General features: G+C 45.1%; 1 protein-coding gene across 8 annotated transcripts in view; it reads right to left on the bottom strand.

Moving 5' to 3' along the window:
- Positions 1 to 15996, bottom strand: part of HIVEP3 (HIVEP zinc finger 3) — a 461199-nt gene that overhangs the window by 353269 nt on the left and 91934 nt on the right. Inside the window, exon 1 of one of the 8 annotated variants that reach the window (XM_030539435.1) lies at positions 3176 to 3396. The exons of the other annotated variants lie outside the window; for them this stretch is intronic. The gene's annotated coding sequence lies outside the window, so the exon portion shown is untranslated. Of the gene's footprint in view, positions 1 to 3175; positions 3397 to 15996 lie in introns of those variants that run through there. 8 annotated transcript variants of the gene reach the window in all.

Raw genomic sequence — 15996 nt, 5'->3', positions numbered from 1 at the left:
GTGCAGGGGCGGTGCCCGTGGATGGGGAAGTGCACAAATCTGCTTGCCTGTGTCTCTGCGCAGGAGTCAGAGGGGTGACATGCTGCTGCTTCTGGGAGCTGCTTGAGGTAACCACCATCCGGAGCCTGCACCCTGACTCCCTCCCGCACTCCAACCCCCTGATCCAGCCTTGATCCCCCTCCTGCCCTCCAAACCCCTCGGTCCCAGCCCGGAGCACCCTCTTGCACCCTGAACTCCTCATTTCTGGCCCCACCCCAGAGCCTGCACCCTCAGCCGGAGCCCTCACCCCCTCCCACATCCCAACCCCCAATTTCGTGAGCATTCATGGCTCGTCACACAATTTCCATACCCAGATGTGGCCCTCAGGCCAAAAAGTTTGCCAATCCCTGTCTTAGATCCTTCTGTAGTAATAACCAGTTAGTCAAAGAGCAATGCCAGTTCTAGAAGGAGTAGTCACTAGTTAAAGGGTACATGGTTTGGGGACAAAGCACACGCTGAACATCAAAATGGCATCTCAAACTCTGCTTCAATTTACCATTGTGTTCTAGCAACATAACCCAGTAAACAGGGCACTGACTAGATGTCAAGAGAGCTGGGTTCTTCTCCCAGCCCTGCCACTGGCTTGCTGTGTAGTGTTGGGCAAATCACTTACTAGGTCCTGATTTTCAGAGGGCTGAATGCTCACAAGTCCAGCCTTCCTGAGAAAGACGTCTGTGTGTGATCAGCATCTCTGAACGTCTTTGCTAACTTCGCCCAGTTCTAGTGACCTGTAACTACAGTAAGTACAGCGTTTTCAGACAAAAACGTGATTCCGAAGTTGACAGTGTCCCTTTAAAATATTGGAAACTAGGACTTGGATATCTTGGAGAATTTCCTCTCTAGTGCACTGATTCACATGGGATTTGGGTTTAATGATGACCATTATTTTGTTACAATCAAACATGATATAGCACCATAAATTAATATTATGATGTCTATTGCGTCAAATGTCAATGACTGTTTGGTGACAGAAGGTTTGATTCAACATTCCCTGAACTCAAGAGATCAGGGCCCTATCTGTGAACTCAAGTGGTAACTTTATTTTGGTTCAAAATGTAGAAGATGTTCACATCACAAAACAACTACCATCACAGTTAGCACCAGTCATGCCTTCGCAGTCTCAGCAGAGAAGCCACAGACTCAAGAGCCATGATTCCCGAATTCCCTTCCCATTCCTGGAGGCGATCCCAGGAAATTAAGAGGGAGGCACATTGGGGGGCCACATAGGGGAAGACTGCAATGCCCAACAGATTTTGTTCTGTCAACATCTGACATCGCCAGTCTTCACAACTGTCGACATAGCACCTTCCTTCAGCAGCAAATTCACCAAAAATGTTAAAAGAAATATTATTTCAATCCTTACTTGTTATAAAAGTTTTTTGCTGCCACAGACATCAGGAGTATTACTGGCCTGTTCCTAAGAGGCACATCTAACACAAAGGTGTCTTAGTGAACATGAAGATATCCCAAAGAAATTCTCTACCTGGGCCACAGCAATACACCAATACAGAAAACTCCACAAGACTGAGGAAAAAAATGTTCAGATAAGAAAGATGATACACAAATAAATGAGCTCAGACAGACGTAGGATTCCTAATGAACAAGAATTCATTTATAAGCATTATTGTAACAAATGAAGGACACCACGTAGAAATATTTCCCATCAAGCCAGTTCTTCTTACTTCTGCCAAGAACCTGACTCATCCACTGATAAAGATTTATTACATGACCAAGTATCCAAAAAACTGCCAGAACCTAATTTATTTGAAAACATCTTTTTTTGCAGCTAATATCCTGTGATTACTTCCACTTCTCTTTAAAATGCTAGGTGTATTGCCTTTAATAAATGTGCAAGGAGAGAAAGAACATTTTGTTTGGTTGGGTAGTGGCTGTGGTATAACATTTATAGAAAGTTAATATCACATAATCTCTCATTTACACTCAAATACAGAAGTCGTGGAACCAGCTAAAAGAATGACTGGACGGCCAAATGCAGTAATGAAACTGACACTTCACCAGGGCTCAGCAGAAATGTGCTGCAACTGCTGCCTGGATACAAGTGATGGACGGATGCCAGAGTAGGAGAAAGATAACGACACATGTTTAATTAAACTCTGTCCTTCCCAGAAGTGAGAGTTACCACCCCATAATCATTCTGCACACCCTGGGTCTGTAACAGTCTCTCAAGCGAAAGGTTTCTCTATTATCCAGAAGGAGAAACAATTCCTTAGAAGGGTGTTTGTTAACAAGCAAGGTGTCCTGTTTTATTTTCAACCTGGGACTTTCAGCACAACACTGAGATAATCCTATTTAATTAGTGAAATGACCCCTTAATGATTCTCAGAACCAGGGCCGGCTCCAGACACCAGCCTACCAAGCACGTGCTTGGGGTGGCACCTTGGGATGGGGTGGCACTCGGGGTTTGTTTTTTTTTGGTTCGGCCGGCGGTGCTGGGGGGAGGTGGGGCTTGGGAGGCGTGGCACCATGCGGGGGGGACAGGGACTTGGGCAGCGCAGCGCTCGGCAGGGGTGGGCTTCAGCGGCACGGTGCTCGGGGGGCGGGGAACTTGGGCGGCGCGACACAACGCTCGGGGGGGTAGGGGCCTTGGGCGGCACGACGCTCGGAGGGGCGGGGGACTTGGGCGGCACGACGCTCGGGGGCAGGGACTGGGGTGACGTGATGCTTGGGGGGCGGGGCAAAGCGATGCTTGGGGGTGGGAACTTGGGCAACGAGACACTCGGGGGCGGAGCAGCGTGACGCTCGGGGGAGCGGGGAACTTGGGCGGCGCGACGCTCGGAGGGGCGGGAGACTTGGGCGGCATGACGCTCGGGGGCAGGGACTGGGGTGACGTGATGCTTGGGGGGCGGGGCAAAGCGATGCTTGGGGGTGGGAACTTGGGCAACGAGACACTCGGGGGCGGAGCAGCGTGACGCTCGGGGGAGCGGGGAACTTGGGCGGCGCGACGCTCGGGGGGCGGGACGGCACTCTGTTTTCGCTTGGGGTGGCAAAAATGTTAGAGCTGGCCCTGCTCAGAACTCATGCTCAACAATTAGATTACCTGACAATCTAGGATATCTGTGGCCACACCTACTCCTTTATTGTCCTTTCTTACACCAAACCTCCCTTTACACCTTACCTGCTAGTATTCCTTCTCGCCTGTATGTAATTCTCAAAAATCAAGCTCTTCCAGGACAGTGTGTTTTTTAGAATATATTTCATCTGGTGGCTGGAGACAAAAGCCCATCTTATCCCAGGACAGGTGCAGCACTGACTTCCCTCACCGTCTCGAGGAAGGGGTGAGAGTCATTCAACTTCCATGTTCCTGTGACGGGGTGTACTAGAGCCTTTGAGGCCCTCTGCTGGAGTCCTCTCGGTCCTACCACACTCCACCCCAGAAAGGAGCAATGAGGTGGGGCTTGGAGCCTGCCTAGAAAGGCTGCAGGGAAGCAGCCAATCAGAGCCCACCTGGCTCAGTTAAAAGGAGCTGCAGGGCCTGAGCAGATCAGTCGCTGGCTTGGACCAGAAGGGTGAGGAAGGAGTGGGAGGCTGTGAGACTCTCCAGGTGAGGAGGCCTGAGAAACACCCTGCGCAGGCAGGAAACAGACAGAGAATCCTGAAGTAAGGGTGAAAGGGAAGGGGCTATGTGGGAACTGGTCCAGGGAATAGCAGCAGTAGTAGTTATTACACAAAGCAGCATGTGGCTACTATTTGTAGGGTCCCTGAGGAGCACTGGGAGCAGAGAGAGAGTGTGCAGGTTTGCACCCACCCGATGGAAGGTGCTCACGAGAGGTGAGAGCGCACCGTCACAGTTCCATTTAGGCCGTGCCACCTCGGAAGTCACTTAGTGCCAAATGTCACGATGATTTTTGTAGTGCAGACATTTATCCATCAGGAACAGTAGAGGTATCATAGTAGAGAAATCAACAACTTGTTTCACAGAGACCACCAAAATGAGGCCTTTCAGTCACTACCAACCTAGGACACTTAAAATCCATAAAAATAAACAAATAAAATATAAGGGCTCTGAATACAGGATCCTTCTTGCACTGCTGTCTCTGGAACCAGTATTTCCCGGATTTCCGTAGTGTCTGGGAGCCCCGTCATGGACCAGACCCCCACTGAGCTCAGAGCTGTACAAACGACAGTCCCCCTCCCAAACAGCTCACCATCCATCAGCTGTAAAGCTGAATAATTTAAAATCTAACAATTAAAATGACAAACTGTCCCCCTTTCTCATCTCACATGCGGATATTGGCCTAAACAGACTAGAACCAAGTGACATTAGGAACAGTGCATCATCATTTCTCCAGCACCATATTCTCGTTGCTCTAGAATGCTACAGTTGAAGCTCTGGGCAGAGAGAGAGTTATTGCCTGTAGCAGATATGTGCCTCTAGAATACACTGCCTTTTGAAATATGCTTACGCACAAGCTTGGTGCCATTTACAAAGAGCTGCAAGAAACACCTTTTTGTCCAGGCCTTCCAAATGGTTAAAGTTCCTGGGATCCCAGCTGATTAGATAGATAAAACACTGGGGAGCAAGGACTTTGGGCTCCTTTTTTTGGATCATTAATGGCTCAGCTCTCCCCTTATAAACCCATTGTGATGGGTTTGCTAAATGTCCAGTAATAAATGTCTAAAACTATATTTTAGAAGATCTAATCTCTTAATTCAGAAGATGCAGCCCCCAGGCTAATCCTAAATCTAAATCAGGAGTGGCCAACCCCACACCTCCTGATCAGCTGTTTCTTAGTGTGCAGGAGGCTCTGGGGCGGGGGAGAGAGGGAGGAGTGAGGTCATTGCAGGGGAGGGGGCGGGGGCGGGAGTGGGGGCAGAGCCTGTGGCAGAGCCAGGGGTTGAGCAGTGAGCACCCCCTGGCACATTGGAAAGTTGGCGCCTGTAGCTCCAGCCCTGGTCTGTGCCTATACAAGGAGCCGCATATTAACTTCTGAAGAGCCGCACATGGCTCCGGAGCCGCAGGTTGGCCACCCCTGCTCTAAATCATCATCCTCATGACTACATACCCCATTGCTCTTTGTTCCTTTGTCCATCCAAACTGTACTGGTTCTACAGAAACTCCCACCTCCCTCACTCCTTCACTTCACTTCCAGCTCCACTGGTCCAAAAACTAGCTTATAAATAACTCAAGCAACATCATCAAGATGTGCTCATAGCAAACTTTAAAAGCCACATAGCCTTACTTGTGTAACCTTTGCACTCCTTCCTATTGTACCTCTCATTTTTTCTGCTTCTGACCCACTCATTGACTCTTCTATAAAATTAGGCCCCAATCATTCAAGTAATTCCATGCAGTTATTTGGGGTCGGGAAGGAATTTTCCTCCAAGGTAGATTGGCAGAGACCCTGAAGGTTTTTCGCCTTCCTCTGCAGCATGGGGCACAGGTCACTTGCTGGAGGATTCTCTGCAGCCTGAGGTCTTCAAACCACAATTTGAGGACTTCAATGGCTCAGACATAGGTTAGGGGTCTGTTACAGGAGTGGATGGGTGAGATTCTGTGGCCTGCATTGTGCAGGAGGTCAGACTAGATGATCAGAATGGTCCCTTCTGATCTTAAAGTCTATGAGTCTATGAGAACCTTGTGCCCACACAGAGTCCCTTAGACTTCAATGGGGCTACACAGACGTAAGACTCTGCCTCCATAGAAAAGCTTGCAGGATCGGGGCTTTAGATTGTCAGCTCTTCAGGACAGAGATCATAAAACACCCACTAGGCTTGGGTGCTGTAAAATGGAAAAAAAATCATCAAAATCAATATCCTCACTGTCATTTTGGTATTTCTGCAGGGTTCCCCAGACAGGTCCATCTTTCAGCTGACAGATGGCCTGTTTAGAAAGCATGTAAAGAGCTCTGCTGCACATCTAATAGAGATATTTCCATCCTTAGAAGCAGCACAGCTTTCCTTTACCTGGCTTGCTCACCTGGTACCATGATACCCTTGTGCACACTCAACAGTGAACAGAACTGGAAATAACTCAGTCCAAGCAAACACACTTGGGAAAAGAGCCTTTAAATCAGAGAAAGCAGAATGGGAAAAGCTCTGTTAGGTCAGCCCTTGGTCTATCACTAAGCAGTTAGAGGATTAGTCAGCTGCAGTGCTCATATCTACCTGAAAGAACCCTCCAGTCCTATTTATTCAGTGGGAAATTGTATAGGAGGGTAAAGAGAGAAAGCCATCAATCCACAGCCTCACTCCTTGGATCAGCTCAGCTGGTGGTCACCAATGCCTTGACTCTCATGCCTGAGTCTAGGAGGAGTGCTGGATACTTCCCTGGGCTGAGAAGACTGGGTTTGATTTGCAGACTTGCATGACATCACAACCTCCTCTATGCAGGAAACGACAGGGCTTTGTCTCCTGAGAAAACACTCTGAGAATTTGGCTGACGCTTTTCTTACTAAGGAAAAGTTTCAGTTAAATTAGTTTCTCTTTCTCCCAGCTCCCTGACACTTTGGCAGTTAATTTCCTATATATAGAAAAGAACAAACCAGCAGGAAGTTTTGTTCAGTCCCAGTAGCACCCTTTTGCACATAGTGAAATGTGTTCAGGACCCAGATGACACTCTGACCTCGTAACACACAGCACGCTGTGCTTCAAAGGTCACTTCTTGGCATCAGTCACAGGCTGCTGCTCCTGTTTCAGGACAGATTTGAATCTTATGGAAATGCGGGGTCTCTGCACCCCTCCTCCTGCTGCGTAGGCACAGAAGCTTCCCTCGTCTTATTCCCTAATCTCTCCTACCATGTGGGTGCGGAGCCCTCCCTCTGGGTTCCTCCTGCTTGGAGTAGAGTTCCCCTTCCTTCCCCTTTGGGTTCTCCCTTTGTGCATGCCCAGAGCCCCCAGACTCTATTCCTGTTGTGCAGGGGCAGAGATCAACCCCCCCGTCTGTTATGCTGTACAGAGGTCTAAACAGCAAAGTCATCTCATTGCCAAGGCAGCTCTGACACTCAGCCATCTGCTGCTTGTGACAAGACTTCAGAAGGTGCCAGGATTCTTACCAGCACCTATTCCAGCTGAATTCCATACAGAGTAGAGCCCAGCCCAAAGCTCACCTCTGCTTCACAGACAGGCAAACAGAACTGAGAGTTAGTTCAGACAATGTGGAACAGGACATCCAAGACAAGGTTTGCAAACTCCAAGTAATCCAAGGTCAGAGAAAAGCTGTAACCTTGGGAGTTTAATACAAGCCTGGAGTGGCCATGTCATAAACAGATAGCTAAGGGTTAATGTCTCTTTCACCTGGAGCACCTGACCAGAGGACCAATCAGGAAACCGGATTTTTTCAACTTTGGGTGGAGGGAATTGTGTGTCTGGGGTCTTTGTTTTCTGGCTGCCTGCTTTCTCTGAGCTTTGGAGAAGTAGTTCTGTTTTCTAATCTTCTGTTTCTAAGTGTAAGGACAAAGAGATCAGATAGTAAGTTATATGGTTTCTTTTCTTTGGTATTTGCATGAATATAAGTGCTGGAGTGCTTTGATTTGTATTCTTTTTGAATAAGGCTGTTTATTCAATATTCTTTTAAAAAATTGCCCTGTATTGTGTCATCTTAATACAGAGAGACCATTTGTCTTTTTTCTTTCTTTTTATATAAAGCTTTCTTTTAAGACCTGTTGGAGTTTTTCTTTACTTCAGGAAAATTGAGTCTGTACTCACCAGGGAATTGGTGGGAGGAAGAAATCAGGGGAAATCTGTGTGCGCTGGATTTGCTAGCCTGATTTTGCATTCCCTCTGGGGGAATAGGAAAGTCCTTTTTGTTTCCAGGACCGGGAACGGAGAGGGGGAGTCCCTCTGTTTGGATTCACAGAGCTTGTGTCTGTGTATCTATCCAGGAGCACCTGGAGGGGGGAAGGGAAAAAGGATTATTTCCCTTTGTTGTGAGACTCAAGGGATTTGGGTCTTGGGGTCCCCAGGGAAGGTTTTTCAGGGGGACCAGAGTGCCCCAAAACACTCTAATTTTTTGGGTGGTGGCAGCAAGTACCAGGTCCAAGCTGGTAACTAAGCTTGGAGGTTTTCATGCTAACCCCCATATTTTGGACGCTAAGGTCCAAATCTGGGAATAAGGTTATGATAGGCCAGTATTAATTTTTAGAGTCCTTGCAGGCCCCCACTTTCTGCACTTGAAGTGCCAGAGTGGGGAATCAGCCTTGATAAAGGGGTACAAGGCTGCCTTTCTGAATACCTCCATTTTCTTCAAGGCCACTGTTAGATTGTACCAGTCTGTGCCTACTCCAGATAAGCTACTGACCCTACTGCTAGAGAAGAGACAAAGGAGGAAGGCAATGACTGCATAAATGGAAGAGACCAGCTTGATTCATAGATTCCAAGGCCAGAAAGGACCACTATGATCATCTAGTCTGACCTTTTGCATAGCACATGCCAGAGACCATCCTCTAGAATAATTCCTAAGAGCAGATCTTTCAGAAAAACATTGAATCTTGATTTAAAATGATCAGTGACAGAGAACCCACCACAAACTTTGGTAAGTTGCTTCAATGGTTCTCTTCTCTCTTTTAAATATATACACCTTACTTCCAGTCTCAATTTGTCTAGCTTTAACTTTTAGCCATCAGATCAAGTTATACCTTTCTCTGCTAAACTGAGAGCCCATTATCAAATATTTGTTCTCTATGTAGGTACTGACAGACTGTGATCAAGTCACCCCTTAATGTCTCTTAGATTGAGCTCTTTGAGTCTAGCACTATAAGACATGTTTTCCAACATTAAACATTCTCATGGCTCTTGTTTGAACCCTCTCCAATTCATCAACCTCCTTCTTGAATTGTGGGCACCAGAACTGGACACAGGATTCCAGCAGCACTCACACCAGTGCCAAATACAGAGGTAAAATAACCTCTCTACTGGTACTCAAGATTCCCCGGTTTATGCATCCAAGGATTGCATTAGACCTTTTAGCCACAGCGTCGCATGTTCAGGTGATTATACACCACCAACCCCAACTCTTTTTCAGTCACTGCTTCCCAGGATAGAGTCCCCTGGCCTATAAACATGACCTTCATTCTTTGTTCCTACATTTACACATGTACATTTAGCTGCATTAAAACACATTGTTGGCTTGTGCCCAGTTTGCCAAGTGATCCAGATCAGACTGCATCAGTGACCTATCCTCCTTGTTATTTACCCACTCCCTCAAGTTTTGTGTCAGCAGCAAACTTTATCAGTGATGATTTTATGTTTTCTTCCAGGTCATTAATAAAATAGAAGTTAAACAGTGTAGGACCATGAACTGATCCCTTCAGGGCCCCACGCCATTGCTCAGTGATCACTATGATAATCCACTGGCGGCACTTCAGGCAAAGTGCTTCAGGCAAGCGGTGGCATAGGAAGTAGATCAATGGTATTTTATTAGTAAGTAGGATCAGGTGCAAGGACGGCAGGAGGAAGAAAAAGAGCAGGGATACAATGGGCTTTTCTCGCTACATGCATATTATAACATTTCAAATGTGCTGACTGACTGAAAGCACTGCTACAGGAAAGAGAATACAGGAGCACTCTCAAATTCTGTAGTATTTTCACAGATGGCATGGCCCAGAACTACAGGAAGTGTGTCTCCGGGAAGCATGACAACACCTGTAGGCTTTTTGTGGGGGCCAGTAAGTGTCATGCATATTATTCAAGCCCTGAGTTTGATAAGTAGGAATCATGGGGCCAATTCTGACAAAGTACTTCTGAAGAAAGGATGGAGATTGACATCCATGAAGGCCACATTTTTTCCCTGTAATCTTGGTCCAGAAGTGTACAAAAGGAAGACAACACTGTCATATGTGACTCTTTCTTGACAAACTTTCCAGCAGATGTATGATGCTGTATCATTTATATATACACTTAGCCAATAGTGACCAGCAATTTTAAGCACTCTGCTCTTCTCCCCTGGAGGATTTGAGACATTCTTTGGAGAGTTTTTACAATCTGACTACAATTAAGCAAGCCTTTTCTTATTATGTAAAATCAACTTGTTCACTGAGCAATCTTACATCGCCTGCATGTATGGATAGATCAAAAGATCATCTAAATCCTAACAAACACAAACTCAAAACACTGACAGCAAAGAAATAAAGAAACTAAAGGGGCTAGTTCAGGGATCTCAAACTCAAATGACCACGAGGGCCACAGGAGGACTAGTACATGGCCCGAGGGCCGCATTACTGACACCTCCCTCCCCCGCCGCCCTCGGCCCCACCCCCATTCCACCCCTTCCATGAAGCCCCGCCTCTTCCTCCCCCTTCCCTGCCCCTATTCCAACCCCTTCCCCAAAATCCCCACCCCAATTCCGCCTCCTCCCTGCCCCCGGTGCACGTCGGGCCGGAGTTGCTCTACATAAACGCTGGGGGAGGGCGAGGGTTCCACAAGGAGCTCACAGGCCACAGAAAATAACCTCACGGGCAGCATGTGGCCTGCGGGCCACATGTTCGAGACCCCTGAGCTAGATCCTCATCTGGTGTTAATCAGCATAGCTCCAATGAAGTCAATGTAGTTATACTGTTTTGGACCAACTGAAGATCTGGCCCAAGATTTAATTCTGAAGGTTTCAAAATCATGTTTTAGACAACATCCTATGGATAAATAAGAGAAGATAGGTCAATTCATGTATGTAAGTATTGCAAATGGGGTTTATATATACATACAAGTAGAGGATTATTGTCACTGTACCTGTGAGGGCCAATGGGCTGCCTGGGTGAGAAGCTCTGGATTGAGGAGCTATACACAGGCACATAGACTCATAGACTCTAGGACTGGAAGGGACCTCGAGAGGTCCTCGAGTCCAGTCCCCTGCCCTCATGGCAGGACCAAATACTGTCTAGACCATCCCTAATAGACATTTATCTAACCTACTCTTAAATATCTCCAGCGATGGAGATTCCACAACTTCCCTAGGCAATCTATTCCAGTGTTTAACTACCCTGACAGTTAGGAACTTTTTCCTAATGTCCAACCTAAATCTCCCTTGCTGCAGTTTAAGTCCATTGTTTCTTGTTCTATCATTGGAGGCTAAGGTGAACAAGTTTTCTCCCTCCTCCTGATGACACCCTTTTAGATACCTGAAAACTGCTATCAGGTCCCCTCTCAGTCTTCTCTTTTCCAAACTAAACAAACCCAATTCCTTCAGCCTTCCTTCATAGGTCATGTTCTCAAGACCTTTAATCATTCTTGTTGCTCTTCTCTGGACCCTCTCCAATTTCTCCACATCTTTCTTGAAATGCAGTGCCCAGAACTGGACACAATACTCCAGTTGAGGCCTAACCAGCGCAGAGTTAAGCGGAAGAATGACTTCTCGTGTCTTGTTTACAACACACCTGTTAATGCATCCCAGAATCATGTTTGCTTTTTTTGCAACAGTATCACACTGTTCACTCATATTAAGCTTGTGGTCCACTATGACCCCTAGATCTCTTTCTGCCATACTCCTTCCTAGACAGTCTCTTCCCATTCTGTATGTGTGAAACTGATTGTTCCTTCCTAAGTGGAGCACTTTGCATTTATCTTTATTGAACTTCATCCTGTTTACCTCAGACCATTTCTCCAATTTGTCCAGATCATTTTGAATTTTGACCCTGTCCTCCAGAGCAGTTGCAATCCCTCCCAGTTTGGTATCGTCCGCAAACTTAATAAGCGTACTTTCTATGCCAACATCTAAATCATTGATGAAGATATTGAACAGAACCGGTCCCAAAACAGACCCCTGCGGAACCCCACTTGTTATACCTTTCCAGCAGGATTGGGAGCCATTAACAACTACTCTCTGAGTACGGTTATCCAGCCAGTTATGCACCCACCTTATAGTAGCCCCATCTAAATTGTACTTTCCTAGCTTATCTATAAGAATATCATGCGAAACTGTATCAAATGCCTTACTAAAGTCTAGGTATATCACATCCACCGCTTCTCCCTTATCCACAAGGCTCGTTATCCTATCAAAGAACGCTATCAGGTTAGTTTGACATGATTTGTTCTTTACAAATCCATGCTGGCTATTCCCTATCACCTTACCACCTTCCAAGTGTTTGCAGATGATTTCTTTGATTACCTGCTCCATTATCTTCCCTGGCACAGAAGTTAAACTAACTGGTCTGTAGTTTCCTGGGTTGTTTTTATTTCCCTTTTTATAGATGGGCACTATATTTGCCCCCTTCCAGTCTTCTGGAATCTCCCCCGTCTCCCATGATTTCCCAAAGATAATAGCTAGAGGCTCAGATACCTCCTCTATTAACTCCTTGAGTATTCTAGGATGCATTTCATCAGGCCCTGGTGACTTGCAGGCATCTAACTTTTCTAAGTGATTTTTTACTTGCTCTTTCCTTATTTTCTCTTCTAAACCTACCCTCTTCCCGTAAGGATTCACTATACTAGACATTCCTTCAGACTTCTCAGTGAAGACCGAAACAAAGAAGTCATTAAGCATCTCTGCCATTTCCAAGTCTCCCGTTACTGTTACCCCCTCCTCATTGAGCAGTGGGCCTACCCTGTCCTTAGGGTAGGTCCGGTTTGCTTTGGCATTGCAATTTTCTTTGCACAATTAGAGGATACTTTCATTCAGAAGCAGTTCAGATAAACTAGAAATGCAAAAAGGGTTAGCTCATCATGTCCATTCCCCTGCCCATGCAACATCATTCACTACAGTCTATTTTCCAGTTTTTAACAATGAATAATTGGTCTTCCAACTTTTCCTTTGGGAGACTATTTCATACTTTCCCTCAAAGAAATATTTCCTCATATTCAACTTAAAATTGTACTCTGCTCCATTTCATTCCATTATTTCTAGTTATCTCCATCTGGATAACCCTGAACAATTCCTCTTTGTCCTGGGTCTTAGAAATATGGTCAAGAAATGAGGAGCATCTCCATTTGGGAACATAAATGACTCTAGATTCCACTGCATAATTTCTCTATAATCACTGGAGTTTGTAAAACTTCCTACTTGCAGTTTAAATTAATGTGCCACTTATCTCTTCTTCCAGATCATTAATGCTGCTGCTAAATAATTCAGTAATTAAATTCCTCATGTAAAGGTAAATCTGAATGCAACATGAATTTATTTAAATGACAAGATTTAAATCCTGCTCTACTGTATATATAATTGCCTCTAATATAGTATTTAACATTTTCCTCCTTTCTTGCATATTAATATTGGAAGATACAATAAACAGTAAATAAATAAATAACAGGCCAAAAATAGGAAGGCAAAACAATGTTCCTGTTTAATGTTTTTCTACCTTTAATGCTCTTCCATCTATTTAATGTTCTTCCGAAGGACTCACTAGCCCAGTGGGTCTCCAACTTTTTTACTGGCAACCCCTTTTACACAGCAAGCCTGTGAGTGCGACCCCCTTACTAAATTAAACACACTTTTTAATATATTTAACACCCTTATAAATGCTGGAGGTGAAGCAGGGTTTGGGGTGGAGGCTGACAGCTCACGACCCCCCACGTAATAACCTCACGACCTCCTGAGGGGTCCCAACCCCCAGTTTGAGAACCCCTGCACTAGCTTGAAACCACTTAAATATGTACCATATGAATGAAGCATCAGTATTCCAACACCAGAATATGGAATAACGAACAGCAATGGGGGGGTTGTACTTTTAAAAAAAGGGGGGATGTAAAGAGGCCAGAAGATCCTCTCCTGGTTTTATAAGGTTTTGTTCCAAGACAGTCTGTATCCCCAGTTCAGCTCAATATGTCTTTTATTGAACTGTGAATATGAAATATATGTTGTAAGATGGACTTAGAGAGATTGATTTATGGTGTCCCATGTACAGAAACAGGCATAGATACCGTGATTATCACAGGTGAGCAAATTCTGAGCTTTAGGACTTCAGTTACTCTTTCTCTAACTCAGAATTGACTTCAGGAGATTTCATCCTAATGAGAATTTACATTTCCACCAGTGTCCCCATGCCAATGTGGGACTAGGATTTACCCTTCCTGGCAGCAGGTGAGAACCAGTCAAACCCACTTCCTGGCACCTTCCCTTCAATTTGAGGCATTCTACAGCCTCACACAAGTGAGTCCCATGCTCAGCAGAACTGAGCTAAAGAAAAACAGAATCAGACTCTTTTAACCAGCCACATGAACACCAAGTCATTTACTGCTCCCAGAATTAGACTTATAAATGCAAAGTCGTTCTCCCAGTTTCGTGCAGTGGGACAACCAAGAAACACTTTTTGGACAGACTGAATTCTTCATCCAAAGTAGGTACTTGTTCTGCACAGAAAGGTGAGACTTTACAAAACACATCCAGAGAGCTCCTTGCAAAAACCAGCATCTGTTTAGATCCATAGAGAGATGAATAAGAGGAGAAATGAGAGAGGGATATTAAATAATGAATGGTATAGAGTAGTAAATTCAGCACTCCTATTTTCCATTCCTCATAATACAAGAGCAAGAAGCCATCCAGTAAAACTGAAAAGAAACAAATTTAAAATCAATAAAAGGAAATACTTTTTAAAATTACATGGTAACTGACTAAACTGAGGAGCTCATTACCACTACATAGCTTTGAGACCAAGAACTCGGCGTTCAAAAGTGGGTTAGAAATTTACACTGACAAAGAAAATATCCACTATTACACTAGTTAGGATAATAAATATAAGACATATAAATCCTACTGCTTGAGGACATAATACAAACATTAGTAGCCTGGGGTAAAGAAGAACAGGTTATTCCATATCTATCCATTATGTGGCTGCCCCTTGCCCTGAAGCATCTTATACTGGTCACTGTTGACAGGACACTGGATTAGACAGATCGCAGACATCTGATCTACCATGGTAATTCCCATGTTCCTAATGTCCAATGTGTAATATTGGGTGAGCAGATAAACTTATTCTGTGCTGCAGAGCTAAACATTTTTTAACTGTACACTCACTGCTGACAGCAACACCTAATACTTAGTGGACATTGAAGAAGACTCTATTGACACAGCGATGCATCATGCAATAGAAAGCAAGGGCTAAAGACCTTTCATTGTTCCCTCAGCCAAACCAGCCCTATGTACAGAAACTTCACTCTCTCTAAGACACGAGGAACTTGCCTCGTATGCAGGAACCAAAAGGAACCTTTTCCTCAGATGCTGGTGATATGACAAGAACAAGGTATCACAGTTATTTTTATCATGATCAATCTTGTATTTGCACGTCCTAGCTTCCTAAACCCCCATAAATTGCTCTCAGGGGACAAGGGCCTATAATTCACTAATTCTTCTACCTGATACACATTAGCAATGAACTTACGATATAACAGCCTGATGGATCTGAAGCATTTCCACAATAGTATAAGACAACCTTGCTCCCTTGATGATAAACCGAAAGAAAAGTTAACCACTATGATCCAACCGCAACTTGAAGGATGGTTTGCATGCCCTCTTGATAGCATGGTCCTAAAACCTGCTTTGCTCAGACTGAATGTTCACAAAGAAGAGAAAACATCTGCCTTACCTTTTGTTTTGAGCCATAAGAGCAGTTACTAGTGGAAGATGCAAATATGCAAGCTGCTTTCCTATGGTATATGACTCCTTATTCTACAAAAGGACAGTTTGGTCAAGTAGAGGAGGATAAAGTTTCTCCCAGGGGTCTCCTGTGGCTGCAGAGTTTCCAGCTCAAATATCCTTTGGAGACTTAGTCTAGACCCTTAAAAAACTGTATCTCCCTATAAGTGGAGAGATCAAGTCCTTTTCGTATTGCCTATGGCAGTCTGGAGAACATGCTTGGCGTAGCAGTCCCACTTTCCTTTGTCCCAGACTTGCTTTGGAAGCTGAGCGGGACCAGGGCAGAGGACTTGGAATTCCAGTGTAGCTGTGGTCCTGGAGAGTATTCTCTACTTGCAGCTGCGGTTTTCCTCCTTATCTTGTCTTGCGTTCTACTTTCTCAAGGGATGGGAATCTTTTTCCTGAAAGTGCCCTTCTTGCTAAATGCCAACTCCTCAAAACTG

The sequence above is a fragment of the Gopherus evgoodei genome, chromosome 20 (assembly GCF_007399415.2).
Source record: "Gopherus evgoodei ecotype Sinaloan lineage chromosome 20, rGopEvg1_v1.p, whole genome shotgun sequence".
Taxonomy (NCBI): domain Eukaryota; kingdom Metazoa; phylum Chordata; order Testudines; family Testudinidae; genus Gopherus; species Gopherus evgoodei.
Note: the sequence above shows the minus strand (reverse complement) of the source record. Positions and strands in the feature narration are given on the sequence as shown.